Source organism: Ceratotherium simum, chromosome 1, assembly GCF_057802395.1.
Source record: "Ceratotherium simum simum isolate JZ-2026a chromosome 1, ASM5780239v1, whole genome shotgun sequence".
Taxonomy (NCBI): domain Eukaryota; kingdom Metazoa; phylum Chordata; class Mammalia; order Perissodactyla; family Rhinocerotidae; genus Ceratotherium; species Ceratotherium simum.
In genome coordinates this window covers 82,132,392-82,148,551 of record NC_141900.1, presented here as the reverse complement: position 1 = coordinate 82,148,551, position 16,160 = coordinate 82,132,392, and the positions used below count along the sequence as shown (strand labels likewise).

The following is a 16,160-nucleotide window of genomic DNA, read 5'->3' as shown; positions in this document are numbered from 1 at the left end:
CACTTGGCAGGGATGTCAAACAAAGGGAGGAAAGCCAAGGCCCAAATTGTCAATATCACGGTCTTGCCCATGGTCAGCTCTGTTTAACAAAGAGCATTTAGTGTAATTTATAAACATAGAAAATATGTATTTCATAGATGTTACAAGTATGCCTTTGGGGAAAAATACATTACAAAATATAGTTTGTTTCCCCTTACTTGAATTGTTTTGTATATTAATTCACTTTAAAAGGCCAATGTGAAATGTGTTCCCACTGTAATATATGACTGTGCATTAGTCACTTTATTAAGAGAATGACTGCATTGTACTCTATCTACATGTGCTCATATTCAGAAGCATTTCTTTGAAAATAGCACTGGCTTTTTGATCCCCATAATTCCAGTCTTGTGATCAATCACCATCAAATCAGGAGCGAATCTCATCATTTTCAAAGCTCTACTGAGGTGGTAGATGAGATATCAGTCTAAGATATTGTTTCAGTTGTCAGGAAAAACATCTATAAGGAGAATTAGTCATCTGTCTATTTCAAAATGAGCTAAAAAAAAAAAAAGCTGTAATCTGAAAGACAGGAAATAAATGACAGAAGACAAGACTTATACTAGGATGAGCCACTACTGTTATTTTGCCTTCAGCTCAATCAGACTCACCAAAGAAATAATAATTCAAGGGACACAGGCTGGGATGGGATAGGACTGGGAGGGCTTCTTTCCTTTGAGATAAGTATAGGCAGGCAAGGACCTTGAACCTTAGGGAAAGCACTTAATCTCTATAAAAAATACATTTTAAATAAATATGTATTTGATGTAAAAGGTATCACATCACATGGGGCGATAAAGGCTGACAATAATAGCTGACATGGAATAACACGTTCCAATTGACCTTGCACTCTTACATTCATTATCACATTCAACATCCCATTTCCAAAGGGTCAAGATGATGAAAAAGTGCAGCAAGGGTAAGTGACTTATTTAAGATAAAACACCCTAGAAACAGAAGAGGAAAAACTAAAATCCAGGAATCCCAATTCTAAACCCAGAGTTGAGCACACAGCGCTTATTCATCAAATAGTTATTTAGCCCCTCTCTGCTAGGTGCTCTGCTAAGACCTTGGGACACAGTTCTCTCAAGGAGCTTACTTGTTAGTGGGAGAGACTGATGGTATCAAGTGAACAGATTTAATTTTAAAAATTACATTTTGTGATAAAGTATATAATGGAAATTAAGTGTGTGCTGTGATTAAGGGGAGGTGGGGTCTCTTTTAGTAGGGGGGTCAGAGAAGTCTTCTCAGAGGTTGTGGCATTGAGCCGAGCACTAAAGGATCAGAAGAAGCTGCTCGTATAGAGCAGGAGGAAGAACACTACAAGTGGAAGGAAAAACAAAGTCCCCAAGATTCCAAGAAAAAAACTTCAAGTTTGTGGAACAAAAATGAGGAGAGTGTACTGGACTGTGGAGCCAGAGGGGGAAGGGCATGAGTGAAGTCTATAGAGGTGGGAATGGGGCCAGATTATAGAAGACTATGTAGATCATGAAAGGAGTTTGAATTTTATTCTAAATGACATAGGAATTCATTTAAGGGGTTTAAACTAGAAAGTAACTCTATATAATTTACATTTTTAAATGTAAAATTTGCTTCGCAAATGAGTCGATGGTGATACTACTCAAGTTGACTGTGTAACTTATACTTGAACAAGAATAGTTTTGAGAATGAACAGAAGCATCACTAACAATTACACAACAGCAGGTCTAAACAAGGACAGTCCCAGGTGTATCGGCTGGCTTTTGCTACATGACATACTACCCACTGGATTTAAACAACATTTATTTAGCTCATGATTGTACAAGTCAGTTAGGAGCATTTTGTGGTCTGGGCCTGCTTAGCTTATTTCCTCTGGGCTCACAGGCGGAATGTAGAAGGCCAATTGGCTGCTAAATGATCTAAGATGGCCTTTGGATCACTCTAGGCTCACACGTCTGGCTATTGTGAGCTAGGAGTATGAGAGCAAATGTGCCACTGGTCTCTCATCATCCACCAGGCTGGCTCACCTACATGGTGGCAACAGGGTTCTTTAAGCCACAAAAGTTGAAGCTACAATGTCTCTAGAGGCCGAGGCTCATAACTCATTACAGCTTGTAACTCATCGTTTCTACTACATTCAACGTATCAAAGAAGGTCACAAGGCCAAATTTAAGGGGTGAGGAACAAGACTCCACCTTTTGGTGAGAATTACTGCAAAGTATTGTGGCTGTTTTGCACTCTACAACACCAGGCACACAGGAATTTAGGATCATCCTGCATTTACTGAAGTGAGGAAAACTAAAGGAAGTATAGCTTCTTTCCAAATGCCACAAAACAAAAGCTATGCCACTGCCCTCTGACTTCAAACAAAGGTCTTAGAATCATGAAAACATCTCCTTTGGAAGTCATATCAGCACTTCAAAATACTAGAGAGGTGACAGTCTGGGAGGTTGTATAAGATGGATCCTACATGTTAGAATAAGCCTTTAAACCCTCCCTAAACCATCCATATTCTCAGAATGAAGTAGGCACCTTTAAAGCAGATGCTAAAATCAGGTATATTCACTGAGTCAAACATAGAAGATTTTTTGTCCATTCCTAGTCCTATGCCTCCTGGTCTCTCAGGCTGCCTCTGGAGTAAATTACTCTCACAGCTCAAGGATTCTTACGCTTGCGAGGACATGTTGATGGCAGATGCAAAATATGTGACCATAACTGGGCCATTAATTTACTGTCTATAGTTTTGACAAATTTTATTTCTAAGGAAATCAAAGGAGTCAGGACAAAACTCAGAGAACCAGAACAAAAGGAAGGATGTGACAGCACCAGGGGTCTCATAACCTGACATGTTCTTAGCTTAAGTCCTCTTCTGATACTCCCATCCCCTCTTGCCTAGAGTCCAAGACCTCCACTAATCCACACTGTAACCAGACCCCTGCCTCCTCCTGCAGCTAGTCAGCTCCCAGCAGACCGTGCTTTTACAGACGTCTTTATTTTAAAAAGCTTCCCAGAGGATCTTGATGAGCTGCCAGGTTTGAGAACCACTGATGTTATCAACAAGTTTATAGCTGAACCTAGATTCCTCGCTTAATCTGACTCCAAATGACATTTGCATTTCCTTGGAACTAAAGAAATCACAGTGTATAAATTATCTCTTAAGAAAAGACAAATTATTCTTTTGATTTCTTTGAAATACTTTTTCTAGAAAAAGAAAGTTTTATGTCACTAAATAAAAATCCTTCTTGCAGTGGTATACTTCTCAAATTTCAGACACTTGGTTCCTGTAAATTAAAATAGTTTCTTAGGGATATGGCTGGCAGATGCCACTTTTATGTAGTGAATCCTCAAGCCTGGCACATTATTCTCCTGAAAAGAATGCTGAAATGTACAAAAAATAATGAACAATAGCAGCCACGTAGCACACGGAAAAGAAAATTCCTGCTCAGTCACACACAAACTAATGGAGAGCAGAATCAGCACAAAGAGCAAGGTTTGCTATCTCTTTCCTTTGTGTACACCAAACACTATTCAAGTAATAATAGCAATAATGGCCATAACCATTGAGTCCTACACTATCAGCCTCTACTAGGCCTTTCACTAAGCACGTTACTTGCATTAGTCTATTTAATCTTCACAAAATCATGGCGTAGAAGTATTATCCCTACTTTAAAGATAAAGAATCCAGAGTGTAAAAATGTTAAGTAATTTGCCCAAGTCACACAGCTGGTAAGTGATAGAGGTGGGATGAGAACCAGATCATCATATCCCAAAACCCATAAATTCAACCACTACTACAACCTGCGAGAGAGTAAGATGACTAGAGATGGAACAAAGGCAGAGAAGGTGACAACATCTGAAAACATGGTGGTGATTTCTCAGCGTATCCTTAGTAACGACTACAAATTTGACATTCAAACTTGAGATTCTCCCAAACCTAATGATCAGTCCATAATTCAGGTAAATATATAACTACTCCCAGGGGAAAATGAAGGGACCATCATGTTCTAATACTATGTTCATCTTCTAGTCCTTTACACTCAGAGAATATTATTAGGCTAAAATGTGGATGTTTTTTCCTTTTTTAGGGAGAGTGTTTGTTTTTGTTTCTATATCATATTCATATCTGTCAATGAGATAACAATTTCTTTGGTGTTTGATCAATAAAAAGTAATAGCATTCAGGGGCTGCTTGCCAAGCAAACAGAAACCATTGGTGGGAATTAATTGATAAATCCAATTCAATGGGTCCCATTCAAGCATGCGAATAGGAATCGATGCAAGTCCTCCTCTCCCAACCACCGTTATATGGATCTTCCTGCAAGAAAAAGGACATTTCACAATTTGCCAAGTAGTTCTGGAATTTTCACAACTAGTCAAGCAAAAGTTAGCCATATATGGATTATTCCTAGGAATAATTTTATTTGAAAGTGATTTCTGTCTCGACTAGTAGCAGTCAGTGCAGATCATCTGAAGATAATTTGCTCTGTGAATTTTTGCTAAAAAGGCTTTCCAAAGGTATTAATAAAAACTTTTCAAATATGCCATATATTCACATATCTCTACTTTTTTTGCTTCTGTTCTTATTTATCTTCTAAATGGGAATTTGTCTTTTTGAATTTCCACAGTGACTGCTTTATGTGGTTTTACTAGATATATTCCAAAGAGACATTGTTTCTAGTAAACAGAATATTTAAATACCTATAATGTGTCTTTATTTTCTCCTGAATGTTATACAAAGAGTTTCTCTGCTATTATTATTATGTAATATTTTGACTGAATTATGTTATTAAGAACTGTCTAAATTCATTTTAGGTACAGCTTAACAAATCAAAGTTAATCATTTTGCAGATACCATAAATTGGCTTATGATTCAATGACACATATTGGGTCCAGTTATTTGAATGTATCTCATAAGAATAAAACCACATATTTTCTGAGAGTATGCTCTGAATTTCATAACCCTCTCTCACCTCCTTCTGTTTTCAAAACCAAAGGAGAGGTGTGGAGGGAAGTACAGAACCATTTGGCCCAAATATCAAGCTTGTAGAGATCTGTGCCTATGTTTTAACAAAGTAAGGTAGGGGGAAGTTTTATCATAAATACAGACCTCCTGAAATCTATCAGTGCTGGCTAACTTTAACAGGGAGAGGCCAGGGCCAGAGGTGAGGACTCTCACAGCAGGAAAATTACATGGGTCTTAACAAAACTTGTAGAGGACGTTATTTTTCTTTCAAATGATCTGTTTAAATTAGTTCCTCATAATTGCTGGTAGAAAAAGAAGGAAATATATTTTTCCTTAAAACGACTTGATACATTCTTGTATTTATATCTAACCAGAGTTTTCAGGTGTGTCAGGAACCCCACTTAAAAGATGTACATAAAAAGCAGATCTACATAGCCCATCTGGACAAATAAGCCTAAAAATTCACTTTGTGGGGCTGAATGACTAAGATGAGCTGTCTACATTAATCAAATTACATAGGAAATGGCCAAATGTCTATTATGTGCTGTGTAGAGATAGGCACTGACAATCAAAGCTGGGGAGTTTTAATGAGGAGACTTAATTAAGACACACTTCATCTTCAGAAATCTGAGTCCTTAATTCTGAGAAAAATCACTGCCAAACTTAGCTCAACTGTGCTAATTAGCAAAGATTGGGAATTCAGAAAATCAGGCTGTTACAAAAAGGTATACTAGAGAGTGCCTTGACAGAGTCCAGCCCAGACAGGGTATTACTGGGGGGGCTCTGATTCTATGACAGAGACTTTTGTAGATTTTGGCCAGGACAGGACTTGAAATGATACCCAGCTAGACCTCCCATGAAGTGCAGAGTTCCTCTCCACACATCCTGACACCTGGGAACCTCAACCCCAGAGACAAGGATTCTTAATTCCATTCTCTGGCTGTCCTTTCAATTTTTGAATAGTTCAATTTAATTGGAAGTATTGTTTTCAATTGAGCCAAATCTGTCTCTTTGAGGTTTTCATTTATTGTTTAACTCTTGCTCTCTGAAATTATCCAGATGAAATCTAACCCCCCTGCTCCAGAACCTGTATCTGCTATGTTTTTTCTTTTCTAACATGACAGGATTCCCCATTTTTCTACTGTCCCTCATATAACCCTGTTTCAGGCCTTACCCCCATCTGGGTCAGTCTCTTCTGGAAGAAATTCAGTTGCCGTCCTTCTTAATCTGTGGTACCTCAAAGTGTGATCTATTCTGTGTGTCGTATAGTAGGACTATTCCCTCTGGTCCTCTGGACTCTAAAATTTTGTAATTGCTACGTAAGTTTGCATTATTAACATTTTGGCAGTTACAGCACACTGTTGGCTGATTTTGAACTTATAATCAACTAAAATACCTGTCTTTTTCTTATGACCAGTCATTGAGCCAGTTTGCTCTATATTCTGTACTTCACCTGTTGATTATTAATTTAAGTCCAAATTTGTTTCATCCTTATTGAAAAAATGATCAATGTCCACTTGTAGAAAAATTACATAATACAGCAAGAGAAGTAGGATGAGCAAGAATAAAAATTAAGTAGAAATCATCCCTTTATTCCAAACATTTGAAGACAACTGCCATTTACATTTTGATAAATATTTTATCAACCTCTTTTTCTATGCATATATGGTGGCTGTTGGATATTTATGCGCATTTTTGTGTACACACACAAAATGTAATTATATATACTCATGATATACCTTTTTTCTAAGTTGCACTTTGTAAATGTCTTTAAAATTTTGAAGATACATATTTATTCATCTATATTTTCATTTGGAATGGCTTCACAATATTCCAGTTTTAGATGTAACATTGTTCCAGGTACTATGGCTATGTAAAAAACCACTTCAAAACACAGTGACTTAAAACAACATTTATTTTGCTCACAAATCTGCTATTGGGAAGAGGTCAACGACTTGTCTCTGCTCTACTTAGAACCAGCCGTAGTGGCTCAAAAGCTGGAGGCTGGAATCATCTGAAATCTCCTTCACTTACGTGACTAGTAGTTCCTGGCTGTCAGCAGGGACCCTAGTTGTTTCTGCCAGAACACCTACAAGTGACCTTGCCATGTGTCTGGACTTCCTCACAACATGGAAACACAACAAGCTGGGTTTTAAGGGAGACAACTCCCAAAAGAGAGAGAGCCAGGTAGAAAGTCATATTGTCTTTAAAAGTCACTTAATTTCATTTTCATTATATTCTATTCAGTGAGGGAGCCACAAAGTCCTGCCTAGGTTCAGGGGGAGGGAAAACAGACTCACACTGTAAATGGGGTACTGACAAGGTTAAGGAAGAGCATGTGGGACTGAAAATATTATTATGGCTATTTTTGGAAATTTTTATTGCCACAGCCACAATTCATTTAACCTACCTAATGCTGTTTAAAACTTCCACAATTATAAAAAATGCCACAAAACAATTCTCAAATATACATTTCTGAGTATTTACACAATAATTTCCCTAGGATACATTCTGAGAACAGTGATTACTCAATCAAAGTTTACACACATTTTTAAGGCTTTTGATAGAGATTGGCAAATTGCCATTCAGCAACAGGATGGCAATTTAGATCTTGATGATCAGTCTGTGAATAGAAAGCCCATTTCCTAACTCCAGCTTAAACACCGAGTATTACGAGACTTCTTAATATTAGCCAGTGCTATATTATTGCTATTTAAATTTGAATTTCTTTCATTTGAATTTTCTTTCTACCATATTTGAACATTTTACATGTCTACTAGTTACTTGTATTTCTTCTTAGAAATTGCTTTTTTCTTGGCCTTTGACCACTTTTCTTTTGATCTCTCTCTTTGAAGTACTTTTAGAGTTTTAGGTATTAACAACATTAAACCTTATCATATATATTGCAATGCTTTTCCTGATTCGTTATTTGCCTTTTCTACTCTACGTGAAGTTCCTATATTATCCTGTATTTAAAAGAATATTCATTTCTTAATCATGGTTTATTTGAGATTTTCTTCAAGACTCATACATTACATAAAAATTCACCTATATTTTCTTCGAATACTTTTTATAATTTAATTTTTATATAAAATCTTTAATAAATCTGAAATTTTGGTGTATGCAAAGAAGTAGAAAACTATATTTACTTTTTCTAAGTAATTATCTATTTTCTTGAAACTATTTAATAATCCATTCTTTCTCCTATTATTTGAGATGTCACCTTTATCATACATGAAATACTTAAATATACTGGTCCCTAATTTTTTATTTTCTGTATGCTTCAATTTATCTGTCTATTGCAACTTATTTGTCTATCGAGCTATTCTACATATTTATCAATGTATTCTTATTATACTGTTCTAGATACTGCTGCTTTATGGGCAATGATATGTAAACTTTCTTGTTTCTTAAAGCCATTTGATAAACTGATGGAAGTTTTAGATTCTCTACCTAGAAAAATGCATATATGCCCATATACGAAATTGTTTTGATTCAATTTCCCACAATTACCCATCTCTGAGACACATATGAGCATTTCATCTTTGCACATATCTCATGAATTTAACTCCTGAGTATTTTATTATTTAGACTGTTATTGTGAACAAGCTCTCTTTCCCATTTCATTTTGTATTTGTTTATTGATGGCATATAGGAAAGCTATTGATTTTTTTGAACAATTCTTTTTTATCCAGCCACGTTTTTGAATTCTTTCAAATCTAATTTTTTTCTTTTTAAATCCTTTGTGTGTTCTGTACAGAGAATCAAATCATGTGCATTGAATACAATATTGCCTTCTCTTTCTCAGTATTTAAATACGCTATATATCAAATTAGAATATTTAAAACATATAACCTGGTTAGAATATCTAAAACAATGCTAAATAATAATGGAAGCAATATACTTCTATTTTTATTCATTTTTTTAATGCACGAATTCATGAGAATGCAACTAGAGTTCACCTGGCTACATGTGCAAGATAAAAATTCTTTACTGTGTTCAATTTCCTCCTATACTTCACAAGTTTTTCTTCTATTCCCAGTTTATTAACCATAAATGCTTTTTTAAACTTTTCATTGAGATATAATTCACTTACCATAAAATTCACCCTTTTAAAGTGTACAATTTAGTATATTCACAAAATTATGCAACCACTACCATTATCTAATTCCAAAACATTTCATCACTCCAAAATGAAACCACTCATTAGTAGCCACTCTCTGTTCCCCACTTCCCCCAGGCCCTGGTAACGACTAATCTCCTTTCTGTCTCTATGAATTTGCCTATTCTGGACATTTTATATAAATTCTTATTAAATTCAGCCCTTTATTTCCAACTGTAGAGATATTTCTGAATTCTGATTCTACTCTAGATTGTATTAGTTATCAATTTTGTACTGCTAGATGAATGTTGATCAGTTTCATAAGTATGGCTCTGTGTCTTAAGTCATTAATAAATTTCAACAGAAATGTGCTAATTAGTTGGGTAACTTCTATATAGGAATCTTCTGTTACACTGGTATAACAAGCTAAATGTTTACTTATCTCTAGAATCATCTTGTCTGCATGTCTGTATGTTGCCTTCAAGTATGTCCTAAAAAAACTGTTAAGTGATTAGCTAAAAATATGATATATTGTTTCTGCTATACCAGCCAAATCCTGCCAAATGCTGAAATTAGGGGGGTTTTTGGCAAAGTTTATTCGAAGTCACCACATACTAACTGCTAATCAATGCACCCTTTTCTGTATGTGAATAAACCATCCCTTTCATAATAAAATCCAAAGTCTTCTCTATTATTAACTAAACCTAATGACCCACAATTTTCATAACAAAACCTTTGAAAAAAATCAAATTGCTGCAGTTTTTCCTTACTCTAAATTCTGCAATCTTTCCTTTTAACATAATATCTCAAAAATCATAGATAATGTGGAAACTGCTAAATCTCCACTTTAGTGTCTGTTTTGTAAACACTACAGCCTGGATGGAGAGAAATGGTGAAAGGGACAACAGTGTAATTCACACCAATCTGCCAAGTCGCTAATGGTTCTTAAGCCACAGTTCATGAAACCTCCCATATGGAATTTTATTATAATCAATAATTCAACTTATCATCCCACCCCCAAATATTTGATCACTACAAGTTATGATGAAAGATGAAGAGTCATGGATTCTGACGGGCATGGCATGGAGAAGGGCCCAAGAAGTGGTCCCATGAAGCACTAGGGGTCTTCAGGGCCCCTCCGCTAGAAGCCTGATGACCTGCCTCAGGGGCAGGGCTGGACCTGGCCACCAGTCCAGAGCAGGGTGGGGAGACGGAGGCTGCTCTGTCCATCCACGCTCCTCTCACAGCCCAGCCCTTCCGGGCCCCCAGCTCTCTCAGTTGCACCCTGGCGTTCAGATAGAGCTGGCTTCCCGCCAGGCTAGAGCCGCAGCCTCAGAAGCCACCCATCCAAAGGATTCGGTCTCTTCCTAACATCCTCTTGTGAAAGAGCTTGACCTCCCCAGCCCACCAGAGCTCTGGCCTTGTGCGGACGTGTATATACACACAAGTATACTGTAAAACCAAAAAAAAAATGGAGTCACACTGGGGACAAAATGGAGTTGGTCAAAGCAGGTGCATTAAAGAAAAATGAAACTTAACCTTACCTAAATTTCAGGAATGTACAGCTTTTCTCATAAATCAGCAGAGGACGGACGCCAGCCAATCCCCAAAGGCCAAGTCTGTTCATGCGATCTCTGGGCTTCCTCCTTCCCCTGACTCAGCTACCCTGATCCAGATAAAGAAGACCACTAGGTAATCAATGAGCTTAAAAAGCCAAATAACATTTGCACTTACCCCATAAAAACCTTTAGTCTGTGAGCAACTTGGAACTCATTGCTCCCATAACATTGAGTTTCCCACCTTGCGGGTCGAAATCCTTGGAATAAACTCATCTTCCTGCTTTGTTTTACTCAGTGTGCAGTTTGGTTTTTGACATACATACCTGTGTGCACATGGGGGCCAACACAGAGGTCCATACTGAATGACACACCCCTCGCCCCAATAAAGAAATGACAGAAAACCTCCAAAAGGAGGTGGGGCGGGGGTGAGGGGCAGTTGGCTGAGAGAGAGGAGACCACTCCGTGCTGTCTCTCGCGAGAAGTAGGAAGTACTGGGGGTGTGTGACAGAGATAGACAGTATAGAGGCTAATGTACCTCCAGGAACTCACCAGCGTTAGCAGCACCTTAGCCGAGGTCGTGGAGATCGAAAAATTCCTCGAAAGAACAAAGCCACAGCACGTTACCCAGGGCTGGTTAAGGCTTGCCTTGCTAAGCTTCGCAGAGACCTCATTACTCCAAAAGGTGGTGGTGGTGGGCCAGGAGAAGGTTTTGATGTGGCCAAGACAGGTGACACTAGAATTGGGTTTGCAGCTTTTCCATCTGTGGGGAAGTCAACACTGCTCAGTAACCTGGTTGGGGTACATTCGGAGATGGCAGCCTATGAGTTGGCTATTCTGACCTCTGTGCCCGGTGTCATCAGATACACAGGTGCCAAGATCCAGCTCCTGGATCTCACATGTATTATTGAGCATGCCAAGGATGGGAAAGGTAGAAGCCGTCAAGTCATTGCAGTGTCTCGAATGTAAACTTGATCTGGATTGTTCTGGATGTCCTGAAACCCTTGGGACATAAAAAGATAATTGAAAATGAGTTGGTAGGCTTTGGCTTTCTCTTGAACAGCAAACTCCCTAACACTGGCTTTAAGAAGAAAGATAAAGGAGACATTTATCTCATGGTCACTTGCCCTCAGAGTGAGCTGGATGCTGAAACCGTGAAGAGCATTCTGGCTGAATATAAAATTCATAATGCTTATGTGACTCTACATAGCGATGCCACAGCGGATGACATCATTGATGTGGTGGGAAGAAGCGGAGTTTATATCCACTATATCTATTTGTTAAATAAGAGTGATCAGGTCTCCATTGAGAATTTGGATATCATTTTTAAGGTGCTTCACCATGTACCATTCTCTGCCCATCACTGCTGGAATTTTGATGATTTCTTGGAAAAGATCAGAGCCTATCTGAAACTAGTGAGGATTTACACCAGACCCAAAGGCCAGTTGCCAGATTACACATCCTCAGTGTTGCTGCCTTACCCCAGACCACGGGGGAGGATTTCTGCTTGAAGATTCACAAAACTCTTATCAAAGAATTTAAATAAACTCTGGTCTAGCGATCTCTCTGTGAAACACAATCCTCAAAAAGTGGGTAAAGACCATGCATTGGAGGACGTCATTCAGATTGTGCAGAAGTGACACCTTCCCCTTTCCCCACCTGCCAGGCCAACCACAGCAGCTTTCCCCATGACCAAGCACCGTACCCCAAACCTCTACTGGCTGTGGCACTTCTGGATCAGGATTCAGGGGAGGGAGTGGGAGACACCTAAACTAGAACTTCACTTGTCTTATCTTGGTGTCACCTTGTATATTGAACCGCATAAAGGACCTGGTAGGAAAAAAAAAATAATAATGACCACATTGGATGAGGATTTCACAAATATCTATTTGGGAATTCATAATTAAGGTGGTCATAAGATCATAAACATTTTTGAAATCTTGTTCAGAGCATGCATATGCAAATCTGCAAATATGTAAACAAGGACACCTTTACCTGAGGTGAGGCTAATGAATATTTAATGAATTCTTGAGTGACATAACCTTTCAGTGACAGTGCTCTCTCTGATTTTAATGCATGCATATAGGACACATGAGTAATTATTTAAAGTTTTATCTTTCATCATATAATTAATGGGAAATAAAGAAAAACCTGAATATATTCTATTACCCAAGAAAATGACAACATATAACTACCAAAGAGAAAAAAATTTTGTGAGAGCACATGTAAGACCAACTTTAGTTTTTTTTAAATACCTATATTTACAGAAATATATTAAGATAAATATATGCTTTATGGCAACCCAAATATTTCATGTTCAATTTATGAATATGATGGATAGAAACGGCTACAAAACAGAAGAAAAGGTAAATCCTTAAAATATTCAATTCTAGAATGTGTCCATTACCTTTTGTGCCTTGTGCCACATAATGAATTGTTCATAGAACATTGATAACAATGTGATATACAGTCTTATGTACAGTGGGTCAAATCCTTGAGCTGAGAGGTGGAAGATTGTAATTCTTATTTTGTCTCTGCCATTACCTAGATGACCTTGGCCAATTCATTCATTCATTCATTCATTCACTCCACAAAGTTTTAGGAAACTTCTGCCATATGCTGTGTACTCAACCAAAAAATGGGATATAGAAATTAACAAAAATGGCCTGACTTCATAAAGTTTACAGTCTAGTCATTTAACCTCTATTCAAGTCATTTACTTTCTAGTCGAGACACATAATTTCTTTAGTCTCAAGTGTTCTTATTTATGAAATGAAAGAATTGGGTATTTATAATATCCTATCAGACTCCCGAGTCTTCATCAATAAAACATGTGCTTTCAGTCATGTTCTCCATAACGATCCTAGGTTGTCTTGAGTTATGCATACCATGTTGCAAGATCCCTATGTGACCACTAAAAACTGTTCCTTGAGCCGATTGGCATTTTTGCCATATGATATGTCAAATACCATCACAATATTTGCTGAGTAACGCAAGTGTCCATCTCACAATCATCCTCTTTAAGTTCCATTCTGTAACTCAGAGCATTTCAACCAATGTGAATGGACCCTGGGGGTGTGAGGAGATAGCAGTCCCCTCCGGCTTCAGAGTGGTCTGATAAGGATATGGTAGGCTGGAGCACCTGGCCTGTGGTCTCCTAAAGCAAGCAGCGTTATCTATTGCCTTTCATGTACTGTATACACATGTCATTTTCTAGGTATGCCATGATGTAAAAGAAATTGGGAAGTATTACTCTAACCAACCAAGTTATAAAATCAAAAATGCAAATATTACAATGTAGGTAAAGAAATAAAGTAAATTAAAGAGCAGAAGAAAATTAGGAAAAGATTACATCCAAGTTACAAAATGTCTTCTAGTGCAGCAAAATTAATTTAATATTATCTGTAAAAAACTGGAGCCAATAGATCTTAAACTATTTCAGAGTATAAAAGTATACATGAATATGACATCGAATCTAAAGTGAAGGAGTAAGCAGACATCTTTTGTCAAAAGTCTCAAAGAAAGCTATAAATACATCATTTCAGTTTATGAAGCAGTATCCCCTTCCCCTTTATTTAAAATGTTTATAAATATCATTCTCTAAAGGGGCTGTAAATAACCTTTATATTTGTAAAGTTAAATAATATATATTACCAAATCTAAATTCCACTGATTATGTTTGTGGAACCCTGAGGGACAATTATTTTGAAAGCTTTCTTCTTCTCACTTAAATATAAGTAAGTTAGATCAGAGCCTTGATTTATATAAGAAATACTATTGATTCTACCATCCCTCAAGTTGCTCAAATCTGTCCACCTCCCCATTCACATAGCCACTGTATTAAATCTAGCTTTCATGTCTATCATCCAATCCACCTCCCCATTGTTTCCAGAATGCTTCTCTGTCCTCCGCAAGACATTTTAAAGGATCTCCTTTGTCTATATAAGTGATTTCCACAGAAGGAGGAATGCACAAGCTACTATAATCTCAAATTGTTTTAGGGGGGATTTATTTTAGGAGGTATTTTGAGTGGATTTTCTTTAAATAATGCTAGTCAGTTGAATAAAGTCAAAGTTCTTTGATATGGCACACAAGGTCCTTCTTGATCTGGATTCAGCATTTCTTTAGTCCCATCTCCTACTCTCCCTATCTCAAACAATTCCAAACTGTTTACAGTTCCTCCCAAATATTGGTGCATCAAATACTGGTGCATTTGAGTGCCCCTTTCTTTTGCCTATGATATCCTCCATCTTGCAATTATACTTCTCTGATCTTCACAAATAAAGTTAATCACTTCCTCCATGTTACATCTGCTGCTGTTACAACACAGAGTTAAAAGTATGCTTATGTCCATCTTATCTACCAAATAGGATCTCTTTGAGTATAAACATTGTGGATTGTATCTTATTCAACCAGCACAAGGCCCTGCATATATTAGGTAGAGAATAAATATTTATTAAATTAAAGTAAAATCTTTCCTATAAAGTTTTTCATAATATTCTTTGAAGCTTTGGGAGCCAGAATATCCTTGCAACATAATATGATGTCAACCTTGAAAAAATATTTTCAGCTCCTTACAAAATTAAAAACACGTTAGTTCAGTGTAGTGAAGGAAGGATTTGAAGTTGCAATGCCTATATTCAAAATTCCTTTTTCATTTCAGCAATGACTATGAAGCAGACAATGAGCTAGGTGCTGAGAACTGAAAGTTGAGTAACAGAGGGGCACTAGAAGCTTCAGTTCAAAAATGTATCTGGTTATCTATATTCATGGAGCCTACCCAAACTTCACTCAAATAGTCATGAAAATAAAGGGAAAAAATAATATTTTTTATATCCTCAATTATTAAGACTAATCAAAATCAATACCAGTATCTGGAAGGAAGTGAATGTGAGCTGGTAAATTTCCAAGGTTTTAGTTAATGTTATACCTTGCCTTGGTTTCAGAAAATAGACTCAGACTGCAATAACATAGCATATGCTTCAAGATTCTGAGAAAAATTATTTTAGACCTAAATTCTATACCTAGCTATAACAAGGAAGCCATCTCCAGAAGGAGCTCCTGGTAATGCTAGCTTATATCGTCTTTTTAAAAAGAAAACAATGTAAAGACAGCATCCCTGTCTCAATATTTCCAGGAAAAGTAACTGTCAGTATTTCTTCTGAATGCCCCAACGTGGGTCATATGCCAATTTCTGAACCAATCACTGTGACCAAGAGAGTTAAATGAGTTAATTGGCCAGATTTAGGTTATATCTCTATGCCTGTAGAGAGAGCAGTGAAGGCAAGAGGTCATCCACACCTAAACCACATGGATTGAGAGTGGGCTCTTCCAAATATAATCAAGTCTCTGGTACAAGAAGAAGGAGAAAAAGATGCTGAAAATCAAAACAACATAAGTCCTCTATAGTGTAAGAAGAGAGAAAACATCCAAATCAGTATTAGTCTAGGCTCTCCCCTTCCTAAGACTATGAAGACTATTGTGGTACCAGGTATTGTAGATAGGGAAAATAATGTCTTATTGTA

The 16,160-nt window shown here is 37.2% G+C and overlaps 1 pseudogene; it reads left to right on the top strand.

Moving 5' to 3' along the window:
- Window positions 1-11,167: 11,167 nt before the first annotated feature.
- Window positions 11,168-12,275, top strand: LOC101400482 (developmentally-regulated GTP-binding protein 1 pseudogene; annotated as a pseudogene).
- The last annotated feature ends 3,885 nt before the right edge of the window (window positions 12,276-16,160 follow it).